The sequence below is a fragment of the Lepidochelys olivacea genome, assembly GCF_965140295.1.
Source record: "Lepidochelys olivacea isolate rLepOli2 genome assembly, chromosome: 3".
NCBI classification, from domain to species: Eukaryota; Metazoa; Chordata; order Testudines; family Cheloniidae; genus Lepidochelys; species Lepidochelys olivacea.
In genome coordinates, this window is record NC_140413.1 from 189,567,908 (window position 1) to 189,588,249 (window position 20,342).

At 38.5% G+C, this 20,342-nt stretch overlaps 1 long non-coding RNA gene across 4 annotated transcripts in view; it reads left to right on the forward strand.

Moving 5' to 3' along the window:
* The window catches only part of LOC311518416, a 786,470-nt gene that overhangs the window by 257,860 nt on the left and 508,268 nt on the right, over nucleotides 1–20,342 (forward strand). The window contains exon 2 of one of the 4 annotated variants that reach the window (XR_014710978.1): nucleotides 7,941–8,117. The exons of the other annotated variants lie outside the window; for them this stretch is intronic. This is a non-coding gene — a long non-coding RNA (uncharacterized lncRNA). The remainder of the gene's footprint in view (nucleotides 1–7,940; nucleotides 8,118–20,342) is intronic. 4 annotated transcript variants of the gene reach the window in all.

Consider the following 20,342-nt stretch of genomic DNA (forward strand, 5'->3'; position numbering starts at 1 on the left):
GTCCCCCTGCGGAACACGGCCTCTAAAACGATAGCTAAAGAGCTGGTGAGGATCTTTGCCCGAGTGGGGCTACCAAAGGAGATATTAACAGACCAAGGTACTCCATTTATGTCGAAGCTAATGAAGGACCTCTGTACGCTGCTCCATATCCATACCCTTAGAACTTCAGTCTATCATCTGCAGAGCGGTGGGCTGGTAGAAAGGTTTAACCAAACCCTCAAGGCAATGATAAGGAAAGTGGTAAGTTGGGACGGGAAGGATTGGGACACCCTACTACCCTACCTTATGTTTGCAATCTGGGAGGTACCTCAGGCCTCAACTGAGTTTTGGACTGCATGGGGTACCTTCCACCTTCCAGTGTCTTATGGAGAAGCTCCTATGGCCCCATACCAGTTATGCAGTGGCATACCTGGATGATGTGATTATTCACACCCCCAACTGGAAAACCCACTTAGGAAAGGTGGAATTCGTTCTAGACATGCTAAGGCGTTCTAGACACGCTAAGACGGACACAGCCAACCCAGCCAAGTGTGCTATAGGGCTAGCCGAGGCTAAATACCTTGGCTACATTGTAGGAAGGGGCATGGTCAAGCCCCAACTAAACAAACTAGAGGCTATCCAAAATTGGCCCCGGCCAAATCAGAAAAAGCAAGTCCAGGCATTCCTGGATGTGGTGGGGTACTACCAACGATTTATTCCCCATTTGGCTACCAGAGTGAGTCCCCTGACAGACCTGATAAAAGCCCGGGGTCCCGACATGGTGAAGTGGACAGATGCCACAGAGAAAGCATTCATGGATCTGTGGACAGCCCTCTGCAGTAACCCCGTGCTTATAGCCCCAGACTTCAACAAAGAATTCATTTTACAAACAGATGCATCTGAAGTTTGATTGGGAGCTGTCCTGTCGCAGATGGTCAGAGATGAAGAACACCCAATCCTCTACCTCAGCAGGAAACTCCTCCCAAGAGAGCAGAAGTATGGCATGGTTGAAACAGAGTGCCTAGCTGTGAAATGGGCCATGGAAACACTATGTTATTACCTTCTGGGACGACGGTTTACCCTTGTGACAGACCATGCACCCCTCCAGTGGATGCAGCGAAATAAAGAGAAGAATGCAAGGGTGACCAGATGGTTCCTGTCCCTACAACCTTTCCAATTCACCATACAACACTGGGCTGGAAGCCACCATGGCAATGCAGATGGCTTGTCACGAGTATACTGCCTGACGTACCAAGTTGCCCAACCCCATAGTGTTGAGCAGAGGGGGGAGGGGATATGTGACAGGGTCAGGCCGGATGGCTACCGGAGAGTAATAGAAGGCAGATATATTAGCCCCAGGTTAAGTAGGTCCCTTTTCCCTGGGTAAGGTAACAAGGAAGGTTCCAGAACAATCACGAACCTTCTGGAGACAATTAAGACAGACAGGCTGATTAAAACACCTGCAGCCAATCAAGAAGCTGCTAGAATCAATTAAGGCAGGCTAATCAGGACACCTGGGTTTAAAAAGGAGCTCACTTCAGTTTGTGGTGTGCGTGTAAGGAGCTGGGAGCAAGAGGCGCTAGGAGCTGAGAGTGAGAACGCATATTGTTGGAGGACAGAGGAGTACAAGCATTATCAGACACCAGGAGGAAGGTCCTATGGTGAGGATAAAGAAGGTGTTGGGAGAAGGCCATGGGGAAGTAGCCCAGGGAGTTGTAGCTGTCGCACAGCTGTTCCAGGAGGCACTCTAGACAGCTGCATTCCACAGGGCCCTAGGCTGGAATCTGGAGTAGAGGGTGGGCCCGGGTTCCCCCCCCAAACCTCCCAACTCCTGGTCAGACACAGGAGGAGCTGACTTGGACTGTGGGTTCACAGAAACGGCCAAAGTGAGGGCTGCCGTGAAGCTCCAAGGTGAGCAAATCCACCAATAAGCGCGAGATCCACCAAGGTAGAGGAGGAACTTTGTCACACTCCTATACTGTGGGAGTCACGTCTGAAGGAGAAGGTTGTAACATACAGGAGAGTTGGAAGAACTTCTGACAGAATTAAACAATGAAAGTTGCTTATTTGTTCAATTCCAAAGTTTGGTTTCTTAATGGATTATTGGAGCATGTTGCTATGTGGAATAGTACAATAAGAATGTTGTCCTATCTCTGTAGGATTGGACAAATAGGTTATGGCAGTAGTAGTCCTGCAAGATCAGTGTAATACAACACTGATATTTATTGCATTGATATTGTATTTTTGAATATTGAATTTATAAGTCTTACTGCTGCAGGCCATTTCTCCATTCCTTTAGAGAGAGAATAATACTCCTAATCCACTGTGCAATATGACAGTGTACCACCTAGCAATAGATATGTGACCGAGAGCACAATTTGACCCTTTGATTCTCTAAATCACATCTGATCACCATAGAAGAGATCAGATTTTTAGACACCACATGATTGCCAGCTTGCCATGCAATCTTTCCTTTGTCTCATTTTTTAAGAGTCTGACACTCTAATGAAAGCAATACAGAAAGCTGCCAGAGCCAGCTCAGATTGCCTATTTTTTAAATGACATTACCTAAAGCAAAACATGTATTTCATTATTTGTATCAATACTAGGATGAACTCAGAATGTAAACTCTTCTGGATAGGGATTGTATCTTTATTTGCCTGTAAACTGCCATGTACATTTATGGCACTATATAAAGAATATTGGGGCGGGGAAATAGATGCATTCCTGAAGGTGGCTAGTAGAGTTCTGATGGCTCTGTGGAGTTTTTGATTCAAGCCTTGTGCAGTCTGAAGCCAATACTATGCAATGAGATTTGAGAATCTTGTGCGTGTAAAAGCTGAGCACAAAAACAGCTCCTTTGGCCCAGGCTTCCAGAATAACCCATAACATATGTGGCCAGACTCATTACCAAATCTCTGCAATAAGGATGGAAAAGTTAATGCAGAGGTGTGCTTTGAGTAAGCTGTTTGGAAAATCTTTGGGATTTTTTTCTTATCTTTCTCAGCTACAAATTTTCTGTGTCCGCCTCGTCTGATATGTGAGAATATTACAGCAGAGTGAGAACATTTCAGCAGGCTTATCAAATGTTAACCCAATAGAGAAAAGGCTGGGAGATTCATTTTGTTCTCTGAAGAGAGACTGTATTATTCTGAGGTGCCCTCTGCTACACCAAGAGGCAAAGATGCTTCATCATCCACAACTAGCAAAAATGAGTAAGAACCTTCCTTCGAAAGGTTTACACCTGTTGAACATCCTTTTCATCATTAGAACATACAGTACGTTGGAGCTTCTCAGATCAATCATCTCTTCCCAAGAGTAGCATTTCCCTTTGTTAAGACCCTAGAGAGGTTACATTTTTCAAATTCAGTTTTAAAATACATGCTGCAGGGAACTGAAGGTTTTTTATTTCCCAAAGAACCCAATTCACAGAAGCAAACCTCCAAGTTTAAACTTAAAACCAGAAGCAAAGAGGGCTTCAATTCAGAGGGAAAAAAAGTATGCTGGTTGAGAGATTCTGTGAAGGTTCTGCATTCTTCTGAGTACTGGAGAAATTTGTTAAACTCATTATTTGCTGGTCCAAAGATCATTAATTATCAAATTTAGCTTTGGCAAAATAGATTTAAGTAATATCCTTCAAAAATTGTTCCAGTTAATCATAGTTACAAAACAATGCTTAGAGAGTCTTAGAGAAGAAGTATTTTCCAATGGAAGCTATTGATATTTAGTTTTTTTATATACTGATTTCTGTGTACGTGCACAGATTTATTGAGTCCTGAAGGATTTCTTCTGAGAATTTGAACTCTGAGGTTTATTATTTTTTCTGAATTACATTTTCAGTGTTTCTTCAACCAGAAATAATTTTCTTATTTTAAAATGTTTTTAAAAAATCTTATTTTGATTCTGAGATTTGTCAATTTGCAGCTCAAAATGTTAGGCATTGAGAATAAACTTTCTTGATTTTCGAAAACAAGATATTTGTAAAGAAATTGGATAAGATCCAAAATAAGATCAAATATCCACTACAAACCTGTATCACTGATATGACTGAGTGGGTCCATTTGATTCCCAACTGGCTTGCCTACTGACTCTTTCCATGGCTCTTCTTTAAACAGAAGTACAGTGCATCCGATTTATCAGAGGTCATTATTTAGTGATTCTCTGTCCTGTTTTCATAATGGTTGAACTCAGCAATTCATGAACTGATTATTAAGTTTTAGCAAGTGGCTAATGAATCACTAGTGCTGGCTCAGTAAGAAATAGGCTCCTTATGTTTCTACAATTCTGCTGGATTTCAGGACTATTTAATTCATGTAATCTGGCTGTTTCCCCCATCTGTTCCCTGGTAGGTGTTTATACAGGCTACAGTGTTACTGGATATAAAAATTAACAAACAAAAAGTTTTGTTTTGTTTTTTAATTGGAAAACACCTTAGGTTTTAAAAATTCCTAAGCTCTTTTAGTAGGTTGGTATACTGGTTAAAATAAATTATATTTGTTGATGTTCGTATGTGATTATGACAAAGCATCATATGGAGGAGAGCATCAGCAAAAATAACTGGGGGAGCGGAGAAATGCACAAGAATACTTTTTCTGACATCTTTGAACCTGTTGAGGAGTTACTGAGAGTTTAAGAGTGGAATTTCCTTAAATAATAAGGTACAAAAGCTGTCAAAAGTGGTTCCATTATGTTGTACTGTAAACACAACTGAGTATTGTACTGGAACTCTTCATGTGGCACAGGAGCAGACCACATAGCCAGGATAAAACAGAAAAAAATATGTTTGACCAGAAGTCGTTAGATTGGAGTTGAATAGGACTGATGCTTAAAGAATTGGGGACAGATCCATAGCTGATGTGAAGCATCATAGGGCCAGTGAGTTCATTGGAGCTATAAAAGTTTACCAGAATAATTTACCAGCTGAGGATCTGCTCCTGAGAATTTGTGCCGGCTGAGAGAAGTTTGTCTTAAAAAAGGCTTGCTGCAGCTTTCTAACTGAATCTAAGCTGCAATGTTTTCAGGTATTTAAAAAACTACTTCTGTTCTATACAAATCACTGTGTCTATAGAATTTTGCAAAAAAAAATAGATTAAGATAATTTATTAATTCCGTTTTTGTCCACTCTTCCCTCCGCGCCCCCTTCTTCTTTTTCTCCTAATAATAGAACTGTTTGGCTGTGCAACAGTACAAATAATGGGCATGGTATATAATGTCAGCATTCCCTCTCTCCTTCTGTCCAAGTTGGTCTGTGTACCTAAAGAGGTTAGCTATTAATGTTGCCTTCTTTATAGCTAAATTATCTGACTCCAGAATTGTTCACAGATTCTATTAAAGAACCCTATGGAGGATTGCTTCTTCAAATAGGCATTTTAATTCATCTGGGTACACTAAGGTGTTACCTTCCTTTCATTAATAAAATGGAAACTCATAAAGAAAACAAGATTATCCTGAATTTATGATCAAGTAATTTTGTTTCTCTTAGCTCGAGTAATAATTGTGGAACATTATTTTCCTCTTTCTTTCCTTTCTCCTTTATATACCTAGACAATTTTAATTTCTCATGTTTGTTTATCTCCCCCACCTTTTAATTTGATGGGAAAAGCTGTCTAGGACCCCAGGAGGCAAACACTGAGAGTTAAGAACTGGTCCTTTCCATCTTCGATTTAATGAAATAATAAGTAATTGATTAATATTTACCTATGGTTTAGTAATTCTAGCGTATTCTTTTAGTCTTCTATGCTAAAATTTCTAGACCACAAAAAGTTGCTAGTTATATTGCTGATAATGGTTTTATGCCTGTTTCCTAATACTCTTTCCCCCGTATTTTCACAGTGATCACCAGATTTTTCATCATGGTTTAAATACTCTATTTTACCTTTGTTTTACTTGTTTTCCTGCAATGATGCACTCTTTTCTGTCTTTTTAATAAGGCTCAATGTTACCTTGTTTCTAGACCTCTCCACTGAGCTTTTAATTGGTGGATATTTCTAAGAGATTAATGTAGTGTGTTTTCAAGACACTTGGGGCCAGAACCTCAGCTGGTGTAAATCAGCGTAACTCCATTGAAGTCAATGTCACTGTGCTTAGATCAATTGTGGATCTGGCCCTTGATGTACAAATGTCTTTTTCCTGGACAGAATCCAGCACCCAAGTAGCCAAACCACATGTTGATCAGGTGTGTGTTTGGACAGGAATCCTCTTCCCACTAGCTTGCGGAGCACCTGTGAATCCCTTAGTTCCACATGGTCTAAAATTAATTGTTCATTACTAACTTGCTCTCCTTATATTCTTTGGCTAAACTTCTGACAGTAGTTTGTGCTTTGAGGACACTAATAGTTTGTCCTCCTCTTCCTGAACTACTGAAGGATAGGAATCCTGGTGTTAGATATAAATACACAGTAATTAGGAAAATGCAACTGTGCTAAACATCCAATTCATCATAACTAATAACCAACAAGAGGACTGTAATCCAAACAGGCACTTCAGGGCAACATCATATGCTCTCTCCATCTAGCTAACTTCCAACATACAACAAATCACATCACACATAAGTAAAACGAGAAACATTCTGTTTTCTAACTTTTTAACTTGTTTTCATTCAAATTGTTTATTTCTTGAAAAAAGTGAAATCAATAAAATGAGAGCAAAATGTGAAAAAAAATAAACTTATTTGACAGAATTATTTTAAATTCACCAAGTTAATCTTTGTCTCTAAAAATGGTGATGAATTAATGAAATGAGGTGATCTTTTGCTGTTCCTTTTGCAGAATTCAAAAACTTCTTGCACAAATGTATTTATTTTGTTGAGATATTTTAGGAAGAAAACCCCAAAGTTTCTTCTTGAACATAATTTCTGCTTTGACTGGCATTTCTTCCCTCTCACTTCTAAAATATATATTTTAGCACAGAATCAAAATTTTCATTGACAAAATGCCTTATCCTTTTACCCAATTTGCATACAGTTCCCATTGATTTTGGGCAGCCGAGAGTTGTTACACATGTGTATGAAGACCTAATGTAGGTCAGTGAAAAATTGAGTCTATCATAGGCCAAATCTGGAATAAGTCCAGAGAAGTCAATGAAATTACTTTAAATTTAAAACAGTGCAGCTGAGAGTAGCATGTGATCTAATGGTTACCGAATAAGGCACAGAGTCTGAACAGCATGATATTTGCTATGCATAGCAGTAAAACAATCAGAGACGCTTGCAGTGGTTATCATATGATTTTATATCCATGAGCTCTCAAGGAGTTAAAATAAATTTTCTTTATTTCAGAAATGTTTCCTTTAATTGGCAGCATTCATTATTTTTGATAATTTTTCAGCTAAGCAGTAGTTTAGAGATGGCCTAATCTCTCTGAATGTCTCTGATGGTACCATGGACATTTCACCTCTCTTTCTAAATGAAATCTTTCTTGCTTACACATTCTTAACGTGCACAAGCATTGAAAGACAATAAACTAAACATTTTGTTAATTTAGAGTTGCTGAAGTTGCTGAACAGAAATATTTTCAATTTGATATATTCGTACTCTATGAAAGAAGTAGTATGAAAACTCAAACAAGAACATTCTTATGTTTGCGTTTCTGAGATGTGGATTGAAGATCTGATTTTTCCTTTGCGAAAACAGAATGCAAAAAACTATGACAGCTGCTGATGATACTGTGTCACATCAAATTCTGAAATAACCTAGATTTCTTCTATTTTTTTGCACTGCAATTTTATTATCTCTGATACAGTCATGGAAAATATTACACAAAAATCCCCAGTATCTCATTTATAGAGAGTGAGCCTGATTCTTCTGTTAATGTCAATGTCAAAGGTCTCATTGAGTTAATCAAGAGCCGGCCCAATAGCATTTATTTAATCATCATTTAGTATAATCAAGAGACGATAGCCTAGCAGTTCAGTGACAGTGTCTTGGGCTGCCATACTCATAGGATTTCTTTTCACATTTTAAGCCAGAACTCACAGTCTCAGCCTTGGCAACAGCCAGGAGTGTGGTGAATGGAGTACCTCATGACACTCTGTAGTGTTTAGTAAGCATCTCCACCACTGACGGAATCTGGACTCGGGAGATGCCTTCACGTCTTCTGTGACCTGCGGATGAATAAACCTGTTGCTGCATCTTTAAAGAGGTAATATGGGGTAAAACCAGTTGGCTCTTCCCAAAAGAAAAATAAATCCTTGTTTTTTAATTAAGAGATGAGGCCAACAGCAAAATTTGGGGGTGGGGGTGGGGTGGGAAGGTGAGCTGGAGTTGTGGTAAAGTCCATTATAGGACCCTGTTGCAAAGTTTGGATCTGAATCCAAGCTTCCCCAAAGTTTGGGTTGCTCTGAATTGAAATGTTAGTTTGGCCTTATCTCCAGCTACAGTGCATCTCTAATATAATTCATTTTATCATAAGCATGTGATACATTAATTCCATACTTTTAAATTCACAGACCAAATTGATTAATTTCACAGGGATAAACTGGCCTTTAAATATTACATGGCAGTTGAAGTGCTCGAAATGAGACTAAAGAAATGAGAACAACTTTGAGAATTCTGTGTTGCTTAAGTCATGTAGCAGAGCTACTGCAGCTAGTTTTGAAGATATTTTTACTTTGAAAAAATTACTTGTACGGAGCAGTAATAATGCTGAGGCTTCTATTTTATTGTCCCAAAGGAATTCTTACCTACCGCTCTCTAGTACAAATTGGAAAGTATTTAAAAGAGAAACATTTAAAACCACCTAGAAAGCTACACTTACAAACAGTTTGGCCCTTGAATGCATATTTCAAAGGAGTACCTGCAATGGCAAGCAATTCATCCGACACATAGACTAGTATTCCTTCTAGAAGTACAGCAGACTTCATACTGGGGAAGTGAAAAATAATTTTCTTAGTAACTGGGTTGAAATCACTGTATGTGCAGAACAACCCTTCACCTGTGGCAAAGCACTTCAATAATGCACTTCAATAATGGGGGAGGTTTAGATTGGATATTAGGAAAAACTTTTTCACTAAGAGGGTGGTGAAACACTGGAATGCGTTACCTAGGGAGGTGGTAGAATCTCCTTCCTTAGAGGTTTTTAAGGTCAGGCTTGACAAAGCCCTGGCTGGGATGATTTAACTGGGAATTGGTCCTGCTTTGGGCAGGGGGTTGGACTAGATGACCTTCTGGGGTCCCTTCCAACCCTGATATTCTATGATTGTATGATTCTATGCTGGCTGCCTTCTTAATGGCACTGCAGCGTGAGGCTAAAACAAAAATGGCTCTGGTAAATGGTGCAACATTGAAACAAAAAGTACATGGCAGAACTCAGGTTGGGATCTTTGAACATTCTCATATTGAAGAATCACTCTGTATTATAGTGCAACCTGGACCTGAAAAGAAAAAGCCTCAGCAGAATATAGCCAAAGAGCTAAAGTATGTCCAGAGATCTAGCTGATGAGCTCATCGTCCAAAATGCCCTTGCATTTATTCTGAATTCACTTGTGAACATTGAAGTAGATAGAAATTCTAGGATTTTAGAAATGATTATATCCTGCTGTTAAAACCTCACATTCAGAAAGATTTACGGTATCGCTTTATTAGATTGCCAGTACGAAATACGATCACCAGAACACTTTTAGCACCCTCATTGCCCCTTAACCACCCTACCCCAAAGAATTGCATCCTAAATGCAGCACACAGCATAGTAACTGGACTGTATGCTCTTCATGCACAGTGCTAAGTCCATCCCACAGCTGATTAGCTGAATTCTATGTTGTAGAGTTTTTCAGGGGTCAGCAGAGATGGAATTCCCTTTCCCACCCCCACCCCCAGTCCATGGCTGTGGAAGCTACTGCCCTTGTAGGTGAGTTGCTGATTGATCTGCCACTTGACCCCAGTCCTCTCCAGACCTCCCCATGAACTCCTCTGCTGGGGCAAAGGGAGCTCCCACAGAGCACAGCTTTCTGGGACATAGGGGAAGTGCTGCGTTCTATGACCTGTAACTACAATCCCTGGGGAAGGGATGACAGGATATACCCCTATGTTAGCAGATTTCTGACAATAATAAGGATCTAGTTCAAAGTATATTCTCAGTTTTACTTTGTGTTTTGTGGGCCTCATTGATGTCAGTGCAAAGGCTTTCATTCATTTTAATGGATTGGGCCTTTAATGAATATATTGGTGAGTACTGTTTTTTTTTTGTTTTTTGTTTATTTTTTGGTAATTTACACATTTGGGTGAAAAGGTTTGAGAGAGCATAAATATTTTATCTAAAGCTTGGTTTAAAATATTTTTTGTAATCATAACAAAGGCCCTTGCCTCAAATGTTTTGTCTTTTATTGTCTTTGGAAAACCCAGGATGAAAAGGTGCACCTACAACATTATATTATCTTTATGAATTATTCACTCCGTATCTCTTTTTATACCTACATACAAATCTAAAGCAATCATTGTTATTTCTAGGGAGTGTACAAGACAATAAATAGCTCTAGAATAAGTACTGCCTACTCCCACTGTATCAGGACACATGTTTCTGTGAATCACAAGCTAATTACTTGAAAGTTTAAAATCTAGCCTCCTGGAAAGTATTGTTCTTTTATTCATAGGAATATAATACCAAGCTGTAGTATTTTAATAGCATTGTCACAAATATTAAGCACATGGAGGTCTACCTGTTCTTATTTAGCTATCAATGGCTTCCCCTAAATTTATTTGAGATTCTGTATCTGTCTGCTGAATTACACACACACACACACACACACACACTTTGCTATAGATCAGTTGGGGAGTACTCTCTGTGCAATAAAATAGGAATTTCAAGTTCAACTTCCTACACAGTGCTAATATTAATACTAATAGTACTAATGTATTTTAGATGAGACTTTGACTGCCCTGCACCTTTAAGCTGGGGAGCAGGGGGAAGGAGAGGGTGTTTGGCTGGTTGGCCAAGTGAAGGGAACAATGCTTTGTGGCTGCTGGTGGTGGGGAAGATGAAAACTGCTGCAAAAAGGGGTCAGTGCGGTCACTGACTCATCCCCTGGGAATGCAGGGTTTAAAAGGGGCAGCTGGGCACCTAAGGCCTTCCTTTTAACATGGATCAAGGCCAAAGCAGGACCCACCCTCCCTCCCTTGCAGTTGGTAAAATACCAGGTTTGGTCAACACCTGCTGTGCACATTACACTAGCCGCCCCCTTTTTAGGGGGTCTGGAAATAAATTTTTCCCTTACAACCATATTGGCTTGGGTTCAGTTCAGATTTTTTTTTGCCTTCCCCACAGTGGGTTTCAGGAAGGGCTCTGTTCATGGATGGCATGATGGGCCGTAGGTAATATGTCGCAATTCATCATTTAAGTGTAGGGTGGATGTCCAGTGGAGATACACCATAGGAAAGGATAAATGGCATGGAAAAGGACTTAAAAAGAGGTGTTCATTGAAGGAATGAATGGGGGCAGGGGCTGTCAGGGTTCCCTTCCCACTCTGAACTCTAGAGTACAGATGTGGGGACCTGCATGAAACACCCTCCTAAGCTTATTTCTACCAGCTTAGGGTAAAACTTCCCCAAGGTGCACAATTTTTGACCTTGGAGGTACACTGCCATCACCAAGTGATTTAACAAAGAATCAGGGAAAGGACCACTTAGCATTCCTTTTCCCCCAAAATATTCCCCCCAAGCCTTACACCCCCTTTCCTGGGGAGGCTTGAGAATAATATCCTAACCAATTGGTTACAAAGTGATCACAGACCCAAACCCGTGGGTCTTAGGATCATAGAGAAATCAGTCAGGCTCTTAAAAGAAACAGAACTTTATGAGAAAGAAAAAAGGTAAAAGAAGCACCGCTGTGAAATTAGAATGGAAGACAATCTCACAGGCAGTCAGATTCAAACCATAGAGAATCCCTCTAGGCAAAACCTTAAATTACAAAAAGATACAAACCAGGAATACACATTCCCTCCAGCACAGCGAATTTCACAAGCCAAAAACAAAAGAAAATCTAACACATTTTCTAGCTAGATTACTTACTAACTTTATAGGAGTTGGATTGCTTGCTTTCTTGATCTGTCCCCGGGCAGAGGTATCAGACAGACAGACAAAGCCTTTCCCCCACCTCCCCCCCGTTGAGATTTGAAAGTATCTTGTCCCCTTATTGGTCAGGTGCCAGCCAGGTTACTTGAGCTTCTTAACCCTTTACAGGTAAGAGGATTTTACAGTACTGTATTAGAGCTTCTTAACCCCTTTCCTTTATATTTATGACAGGGGTGGTTGGGGACTCCTATGATTGCTATGGCAGGGAGCCAACACCCCATTCTTATAGCCCACTTTAACCCTTCTGTGAGGGAGGTGGTGGATGGTAACATCCCGGCAATGGAGGGATCTGGAGGGAAAAAGAGGGGGAGCTGGTGGAAGCCCCCCCCACCTGGGCATGGTAAGTTCCCAGCAATGGATTTGCTGGAGGAACCTGGATGGAAAAAGACAGGGAGCTGGTAAAGCCCCCTGGGTAATTACGGAATAAACATAGGGGTAACCGGCACTGTACACTGTTATCTGCTGGGTAGTCCCAAACATCTAATAATAAAGTTGCTGTCTGATTAAACCCATGTCAGATGTCTCCTGTCCTTATTTTGGCATAGCCAGACAATAATCTGATGTCTTTTCTGTTTATCTCCCATGCTGGCAAACTGAAAGCCAAAAATCTCAAAGAATGTTTTCAAAGTAATATGGATAACCCCTGTGTTTTGCCCAATATTTCTTCCATTCACAGTTAGTGCCTATATCTGTGTGAGTGTTGTTGCTGAGTCCAAAATGGCTGTGGTAGTTGGCTTCCTACAAAGCTACTGCATTATCAGTATTTAACCTCATTATTCTATAAAGGAACTTTAAAATACTTTGTGTATGGAAGGAGCTATGTAACACAAAATTAAATTCTATATGCTACATATGCACATATACACAAGTCATCAGTTTCATTTGATACTCTAAAATATTTGTAAATGTTATCTAAAATACACATTTAGCTGGTTCATTATTGAATCTTTAAATAAATTTCATCTTCTATAAGATGTTCAAAATCTTTAGATGTTGTCAGCCTGTCTTAATAATTGTGTTTGACTAATGTTTTACATTTATAGGAGTTTTAAAAGGCAGGTGCAATGTGACATATCAGAAGAAGCAAATTAAACTCTTGTAAAGCACAGCTGGAATGCTAAAAATGTGTATTTGTAATTTAAATATATGACACCATCGCACTGTAAAATCAGTTCATAATTAGAAAACATCTGTTTTTTCCCAATATGATGTCTAATAGTATATTTAAATAATTTAGAATGCAATAAAAAAAGAAGTCAAGCAATAGTAAGTGATTCGGGACATTTTTTTTTCTTTTGTTTAAAATGTCCTGTTCCAGATCTTTGGGTAACCCATCATTATGATGCTAATTCTTGATTCAGAATATAATCAGCATTGATGAAATGCATATGCCAAACATATGTGTTTGTTATGACCTTATTGTTAGTCAAAAAAACGGTTTTGTAGATGGTGTTGCTAAGAAGGATTTACACACTGTCATATGGCTGATTTTATAATTTTTGGTTATCGAAGGACTGTGAGTCAAATAAAAGTTAATTATTTTAACTTTTACATGAAATTTACATAAATATGTTGTAATACAATAATAGTTAAGAGTTTATAGGCTCTGGAAACATACTTGAACTAGGTTAAATATTGAGTTGAATTTTACCAGGATCAATTCAAGTTTAGCTAATAAAATTTGAACAAAATCACAACTTCTCAAATGATGCTAACATGGTAGATTAGCCACACATCTGTCATCTTTGTTCACGTAGGAGGGTATTTTTATAAGTGTGGTGCAAATTCTAATGGATACTTTTATCCTAAATGAAGTGTGTGAGTTGAATATTCTGTTAGTTTATTGGCAATAAACTATATAACTTTTTCTTGCCACTGCTGAAACATTTATTTGAGATAAGTAAAGGTCATACATTCCTTAGCAGGTTTTATTTTCTCTTTCACAAGCATATACCTACAAATGCTTCAAAGTCTTCACAAATACTTGATAATGTCTTTAAAAAAGATGAGGCACAATAATATTGTTCAAAGGTATTTTTCAGCTCAGTAGCTGGGCAGTGGCTAGTGAATGCTGTAAGGTCCATCTGTCAGTTGTCCCCTTTGATACAAACATCTCTGGAAAAAATAAGGTGCAGTTATTAACTGACTTGCCTTTAAAGGCCACTTTATCATTTTAATTCTTGCCCAAGAAAAGAGGTGGGTGGGGTGGGGGGAGGGGAAATGTCTAAAACTAACTGGTGCAGGATTTCGTGTACACAAAGTTAATGGGCTGCAGTTTATATGCATCTACTTCTCCACTGCCTTTTATCCACCTTTGCTGCTGTAGCCCACCCCTAGTTTTTCATCAGTTTGTACATGGTGTGCCAGGGCAAATAGTGACAGAACATCTAGCTAAAGAAGGGGCACTTAATCAGCAATCAAGATTCAATTTGTTTTAATTTTAGCAGGTGTTTGTGAGGTACATTGATGGGGGAGATAATATGTACTGCTTTCATTAGCTCTCTTGTTTTTGCGCTTGAACATTTAAGAGCCAGATGTTCGGAGGTGAGCTGATCAGAATATTAAGTCTCCAGAGGTTGGTTTCCATAGTGTTTTACATTCCTTTCTTTATCTTCCTCAGTTCACCCTGAGCTACGAGGTGCAAGTGCTTGCAATGACAAACTACATCTCTGTTTCCTATTCAACTAAAGCTTTAAATTAGTGGCTAATTCTCGGTATAAAATACTTTATTCTAATAATCTACAATTAATTCTTGATCCTTGGGTCAGACTCATTTCCCATTTCAAATGATTTTATCTGATAAATCTGTTTCTGAAATTCTTTGTTTAGTAGCTGATGTTTCGCCAGGGTACTTTACCTCAGTAAAAAACAGGAGCTAACATAGGTAGGTACAGTACTGATCCCATTATCTTGTTACGCTAAATATCTAATCTAAATCATCTCTCTATTATGTGCTAGTCAAAATGCTGTAATGACATAATATGTGGACAGGAACAATGACAAGAAAATGGGCCTTGAAAGAAAGGGCTTCAGTCAATCAGCATGTCCCTAAAAAGAAAAAAGTACAGAGTATACTTGAGTTCAGTACTCTCTTCTACTAGGTAAGATTGTTTGAAGAATGCAATGAAGCAGTAATAGGATTATAAGAGGTGGCATGCAAATAAAATCTTTGTTCTATGTTGTTAACCCAATGGGTAACACAATTGAGCACTAATTTAGTAGCTCCTGGAGTAATATACTTGTATTCCTATGTACTGTATTTTTCCCCAGTATTATGAACTTGAGTTCCGTTATACAAAAAAATAAAATCCTAGAAATAAAGAGTTAATGGAATTGCCACTATTAATTGTTCTCTGTTTACTGTGATGTTCAAAGATTGCCCTGTTTTACAAGCATATTTTCTTAATTGTGTCACCTTGTACTATCAGTATGTCAGAGGGGAAACATTTGCAAGTGATTAGATATGGACCTTTGTGTCACCAAATGTATGAGGTACATACCCTTATAGGATATAATTGTGATCTTTTAATATGCGGCCATTGACCCAGACTTGTTATTATCTATTATAGTTTATAATAATGTATCTCTTTATGATTAAATGATGATGCCCGGCAGAACACTATGATTAGCATTTCAGTTATTTATAGATTATGTCAGAGCAGTAATAAACATAAAATGCTGTTAATGTGTGGCTAATGAAATCTGGACATGAACAAGTTTATGAATTGATATAATTCATTTGAGTGTTCTAACTGAGCTGCTGGTTCTCGTCATAATTCAAAAGCTTAGCAGGGTTCACCGATTAGGTGGTAGACTAATTTGCTACAAAAAGTCAATGGGTTTTCATCGTCTTGGGCTATCATACACAGCATGGCTGATTGCATAAGGACTATACAAAGTAATTCTCATAAATATATTTATTAAGCTTAATATGTTTTGTGAGGGTAGGATAGAATCAGCTATTGCACAACGTGTGGAACAAAATCACAGTATGTTAGTTACTAAAAAGATATGTTCAGCCAAATCATTCAAGAGCAGATCAATGAGGGAATTATTTGAATGTTTAAGTGAGCTATTAAGTTGCAAACAAAAAGGAGGGCTATACAGCATGATGCAAATGATTTAGTGAGCATATACAATTTCTATTTCTTTTTGGTGTCATCATTTCAGTTCAGGATTCACACATACCTTTAAACTTAGGATATATTGTGTTGTAGCAGTTAAATTCGTTCCTTGTGTCAATGGCAACACTCTTGTCTATGGTCTAGAAAGAGGGGGTTCAAATGCCATACCAGACCATGAGTTCCTATTCTGGGCTGACAGTATATTCTACTACTAGATAATGAAGCCCTCTTAGAAACACTATCCTTTGCCTGAGATGTTAAACACAAACCATAAGGTATATGCTTACTGAACATCACTTTCATTTTCCTGACAGATTTCAAAATAAGGTTCCCACATCCAGTTAATTCTGATTTTCAAAAACGTGTTCCCAGTCTACAGAGTACAGTCCATCTTTTGGAACAAAGTGCAAACTTTCATAATGAGTTGGGCACCATTTCCTGTCTGTTGTATTTATTTCTTATTCTATAAATGGTGGAGCCAATGGGGCATCTCTTGCTCCATAAGATCTGCTCTTATTTTCTCTCTCTCTCACATTCCATCTCTCCCTCTTTATTGAAACAGTCTATGATTAGGGATTAATTTTGTTTGAATTCATCTACATGCAGAGTCCTTTGTGCTACTCACAAACAGTAGTTTCTGGAAGTACTTCAGTGCCTTAATTGCACTGTATAACTCTTCAGTTGTTCTGATATGTTTGTAGCCCCCCACAGTAAACCATTTCACAACGCTATGTTTGAGGATCTGTGGATAGATTGTCCCTACTCCTTTATAAAAGAAAATCAAATAAAGATTTATTCAGAACACACACACACACAAATGCACACACAGAGCAGCTGGGCAAAATAAATGGAGAGTGCTTCTTTTTTTCTTCATACGAAACACAATATTAATAACTTAGAACTAGTGTTGAAAAACACAGTATTTAAGCTCTGTAGGATTTTGTTATGACACTGATGGTTCTATGGTACATAAAAACATTTGTGTAATTAGTTATGGTGATCCTATGATCATTGAACATATTCTTGCTAATTGCCATATTTAATTACTGATTTATCAATGTTATAAATTCTTGTTTTATAAACTGGTGTCTATTTCTGCATATTTATTTAATTTAAGGATCAGAGGAAAGTGTCATTTGAGGAAGTAAGGAGGTACAGTTTTACCATCAGTTGTTATTCTAAAGAGAGCCTAAATAGAACCATTTTGCATTCTCCTCTCACATTTGTACCCTGACCCAACATTCAACCCATATGAGGCCTTGCACTCTAATCTTCCCTATCAGGTTTTTCTCTGTTGCTTTCCAATATCATTCACTCTACACACATTCCTTTCCTGCAGTACATAAATCTTTTTTCCTGTCTGTATAAAAAAGGCTTGATGTAATCATACATCACAAACCATAACCTTATTTCCTCTATTCTATTTTATTCTTCTTAATTTCTGGGGAGAAAAATGGGCTTTTCCCAAGTTTTGGTTCCATAGGACATTATTTATCCCTTTTTTGGTGGAAGGTTGGTGATACTATACCTTTTCAATTGTTGAGTAAATCATTACTCTGAAAACAAATTTAGGAGAAATATTTATTTGTAACTATCTTTAAATATGTTGTCCTTTCTGAAATTTTTTTATTGCTTTTGCTTTTCATTTAGTCTCCCCTTTGCATGCTGTTCCTCTCTCTCCACTTTGCTCTCCAATATAAGTTTCCCTGCCATCTGGCCTTCTTTTCTCTCTGTATGTGCTATCTGGCTGCTCCTTCCCCTGGTCATGTTGATCAGCTACTTGGTCTTCCTCTCCTCCACTCTTGTGGACATTCCTATTCTACTGGCAGCTTCTGGCACCTGTCCTGCCAGTGGCTCCTGCTGATTGTGAGAGCTCCAGTTCTGTTGCTGGCTCTGATCCTTGTGGATGGGTCTTGTTTTCTTTCATCCTCATTTTAGGTTACCGTGGGGTCTGATCCAGCTTTGATAGAGGTCAGTGGGAGTCTTTCCATTGACTTCCAATGGAACTGGGTCAGGTTGTAATGGAGACAGGTAGGCCTGGATCCCTGTTTAAGCAGCTAGAAGCAAGGAAGGGACTCCACTCCATTAGCTGTCCATGGATCAGTGTTTGATTACTGCTGAAACTGGAATGAAAAGTAGTGCTATGTTTTTATTAGAATATGTAGTCTTTGTTTTTCTCTTCTAGAATTTGGCCTTAAAGTAGTTGAGAGAGATTGTGCAAGCACAAAAAGAGAATAAAGGTATTGGGAGTCTATCTTTGCCTATTATCCCATCATACCTTAGACACTAAGCGGGATGAGAGGAACTCCAAGGACTTATACAGATATTTGGGAAAGTAATGTTAGTAATTCAGTAGATGGCACTCTTACTTCTGACTCAATATGAAATCAATGCCCTACGTTGAGTGAGAAGCATTATGCAAATTGAAGGTGCTGTCTTTTAGGTGAAACAGAATACTGAGGCCCTGCACACCTGTAGTCTTTGAAGAGCCCATGGCATTTTTTATAGTACTTGGATTGTTAGTCTTGGTGTCCTGGACAAATTTCAACTTAGGCAATTACATTTTGCTCAAAGTAGCATTAACTTACTATCAGTTACTTTAGCATATGCAATAGGCTATTACAGCTTAGCTTGGCTTGGCTGCCACATTTCTTCAAACTTTTGGAGTTGACAGATTTTAGGGAACAAATGCTCTTTACCATGCTATTATGAGGAATAAATAGAAATCAAACCTTGAGTTACAAGTTCCCAAGTCTTAATTTTATTATTATTTATTTTATTTTATTATTCCATTTATTATTTATTTTTTTATTTTAGTATTTTAATATTCTAAGTTATAAAAAGATCACGACCATCACATTAAATTTGTAGTTCTTGGCTCAGGACCTTCTTGTCTGCTCAAAAGTCATCTAATTTTCCAAGTAAATCATGGAGTCTTATCCACCTACTATTTCTGGGTAATATTGGCATATATAGATAGATAGATAGATAGATAGATAGATATGCCAATATTATCCCGAATATTTAAATATATGAACACATAACACAGTGATGCAGGCCCCTTGCTCCCCAAGTGAGTGAATTTATGAAAAAGCTGGCCCAGGTGGAGGTAGGCAGTGGGTACATCACAGGTTCAGAATTCTTGGATAGTTTTCATTTGTAGCCATCTGCAGATTCGCTAAGACTTAGGGGGAAAAAGGCTTAAAAATGGCTGAAAGTTATAACGGTGGGATAGTGCATAGCTCCAAAAAGTGCTCCACCTTAGTTACTATTCCTTCATATTAGATCTAAAAGCAACCCCCCCATCCACATGTTACTTGCAATATCATCATGTTTTCTATGATTTTTTTCCATTGTGTTTCTTTTGAACTTCTTCCTAGTTAATGAAAAATAGAGCTGATTTTTTCCCTCTGTCAAAAAATGAGAGAGCTAACATTTCACTTATAAAGTGATATGTGGTTCAACCTCTGCTCTTGATATTTTCAAGAGGCCAGTGTTTAAAAAAACCTATGTAGAATATGCCGTATTATTGCCCTCTCTAGGCATTGTCACATAAAACCTTAAAGGTTTTGGTACTAAACCCCCAAGGCAGCATTCTGATACATGCCAGATGTTCACTCAGGGGAGAGATAAATGTTTAATAATTTTTGCTATTGGTACTCTTTTTACAATGTGTTACACTACCTTGGCTTGCTAAGGCTAAAGCTCTGTTTTACTGTAGGAACAGGCCTGTAATGAATGAGATGTGTGAATCTACATCATCTTTGCTTTTGCTGAGAGTCCAGGAGACTGACTCCTCTTTGAAGCACAGCATTCCAATTGAGACTTTCTAAGATGACTAAGAGATTTAGCCACAAAACTCACACTGCAATTAATGGGGGTAAGGGTTGGAGGGTGGGTGGCTAACTCCCCTTGTCAGTTTTGAAAGTCTCAGCCTTTAGCTGGTCAGAGCAGCCACTGTTAATTTGTGTACACAGATGTCTGTATAAAGCATCAGTAAAAATTAGCTTAAAAGCTGCACATTTTAATCTGGAAGCAGTGGTAGGAACTGACACCCATCTGGCTATATTATTTGTGCGTGGTATCTCTCAACGGCTGTGTAATTAAACCAAGTGCATGTCTTTTTAAACTAGCAATGTGCCAAAATGCAGAGATTTACCATATAACACAAAGGAACC